General features: G+C 34.0%; 1 protein-coding gene across 7 annotated transcripts in view; it reads left to right on the plus strand.

Moving 5' to 3' along the window:
- Nucleotides 1-2,500, plus strand: part of LOC122632517 (acetylcholine receptor subunit alpha-type acr-16) — a 244,307-nt gene that overhangs the window by 197,232 nt on the left and 44,575 nt on the right. The gene's annotated exons all lie outside the window — the stretch shown is intronic.

Raw genomic sequence — 2,500 nt, forward strand, 5'->3', positions numbered from 1 at the left:
TCTCTCTCTCTCTCTCTCTCTCTCTCTCTCTCTCTCTCTCTTTTATTTTTTTTAATATTTTTTTTTTTTTTATTTATTTCTTTTGTTCCTTTCATCTCGCTATCTATCCCTTGCTATTTATCCATCTCGAACGAACGATAGTATCGAATAAGGGATCATAATTATCGTTCTAAGGGCGGAAAATCGATTTCCTCGTGAATTTCAATCTCTCGTCGAATTTAATCCCTTAGTTAACGACTTTTTCTTATCCTCTCTTCTCTCTCTCTCTCTCTCTCTCTCTCTCTCTCTCTCTCATTCTACTTCTTCTTCTACTTCTACTACTTCTTCTTCTTCTTCTTCTTCTTCTTCTTCTTCTTCTTCTTCTTCTTCTTCTTCTTCTTCTTCTCTCTTTCTTTTTTCCTTGAGTTACCTTATTTAAAACGAATGAACTCTTTCCGTTCGATTCCGTTCTACTGTTAATGTCGCGAAAAGTATGTTCTTCTTATATCGTCCCAGTATCGACAAATATTTGGTCGCGAGCGTCCTTTTCACATGCACGTTTTCTACTCGAAAGGCGTCTCTCTCTCTCTCTCTCTCTCTCTCTCTCTCTCTCTCTCTCTTCTTTGCGCTACATACTCGTACAAACGTTCGGAAATAAACATTTGCTTAACGTTCGGAAAAGCTTCGAAACGTTCGATGCGTGAATAGACATCGGAAAAGTTAAAAAGAGAGAGAGAACGACGAAGAAAAATACATATATATATATATATATATATGTATGTATATATATATACATATATATATTATATATATATATATATATGTATATAGGAAAAGAGAGAGAGAGAGAGAGAAAGAGAGAGTACTTTGGAAAATGCTTTTCACCAGAGTGAGATACGTTTTTTCGCGTGACGGTTCATTTCCACGGACATAGTACTTTTCTCGATTTGTCGATTCGTTAACGACAAAGCTACCTGCTTCGAGTGTCCTTCGAGCTTTTTGAAAAGCTCTCTAGTCCGATACCGTGAAAATGTTCACTCGCGTTTTTACGAGTATCTACATATACTTAACTCTTTGAATTCGTTCCTTCGAGAAATTTCGATTTACGACATATTTCCTTCTAGAAAAAAAGATACAAAAATACAAAATACAAAAATAAGAAGAAAAAGAAAGAGAAAACAAAATAGATCGTCATAAATATTTCCAGCTTTTATTTTCTTTTTTTCCCCAATCGGTCGTATCCGATTGCGGAAGAATGATCAAAAATTGAGAACAAAAAAAAAAAAAAGAAGAAAAGAACAAAAAGAAAGAGAGAAAAAAAGAGAAGGAATTAATAAATAATTGACACAAATATCTCGACGTCCGTACTTACATGTGTCTGATCATATATGTATATATAATATATAAAGAAGAAAAAAAGAAAAAAAGAAATGTAAAAGTATATCGTACAAAAACCGATTAACGACCTCAAACGTCATCCGTTATCACGTAATGTCCTTTTATTTATTATATACCCTTCCTATTTCTTTCTCTGATCCTCTACATGTTCATCCAGACAAATAGCACGTTTCCATCTTTTAGCACGTGCAAGAGTAATGTCTCTTGGTACCGGTATATGAAATAATCCTGGAAACGTCAAAAGCAACGTTTGTTTCTTTTTGAACGTATTAATCGCGTTGCACTCGCGACCGCTTGAGAGCAACCAGATGAAAGAAAGAAAAACGAAAGATCTCTGAAGCTAGGAAACAAAGAAGCCAGTAGGTTTTTTTCCTCTAATGAAGGAAACGTTTCTTTCCTTTCGAGTTTGCCCTTTCTTCTTCTTCTTTTCTTCCTTTTTCCTTCTTCCTTCCTTCCTTCCTTTCTTTATTTTTATTATTATTATTATTTTTTTCTTTCTTTTTCTCTTTTTTCCTATCCTTTGCTTTTCTCTATCTCGTTTACCTCAAAGATATTGATTTAACTCGCGCGTACCAGTCAAAAGTAATTATCATTCCTTTCTTCTTTTATGTAATTCGGTTAAAACTATTTCTCGAAGATCGACTCGATCGCTCGATCCAATCGTTCGTCTTCTTCTTCTTCTTCTTCTTCTTCTTCTTCTTTTTTTCTCTTTCGATATCATTTTTTTTCTTCTTTCTTTCTTTTTTTTTCTTTCTTTCTTTATTTTTCGATCATATCATCATAGAAAATACACATACACGCACGCGTTTGTAATTAATTTATTTATACCTTCCCCGAAGAAATAGTTCGATTTATCGAGTGTGACATGCACATATGAATGGCATCAATCTGTAAGAAAATTAAATGTCGTTTGCATGTGCATTGTCATTTTTAATCGATCTATTTTTATTTTTATTTTTCTCTCACTCTTTCTCTCTCTCTCTCTCTCTCTCTCTCTCTCTCTCTCTCTCTCTTTCGATTTTCCTTCTTTCCAGACGAAGAAAAAAGAAATCCCTAAACTGGCTGAAAAATTTACTCGTTGTCTAATGTCTTTGACGCTCGATAACTCGTCGAAACGGATCGA

Source organism: Vespula pensylvanica, chromosome 10 (assembly GCF_014466175.1).
Source record: "Vespula pensylvanica isolate Volc-1 chromosome 10, ASM1446617v1, whole genome shotgun sequence".
In the NCBI taxonomy this organism is placed as follows: domain Eukaryota; kingdom Metazoa; phylum Arthropoda; class Insecta; order Hymenoptera; family Vespidae; genus Vespula; species Vespula pensylvanica.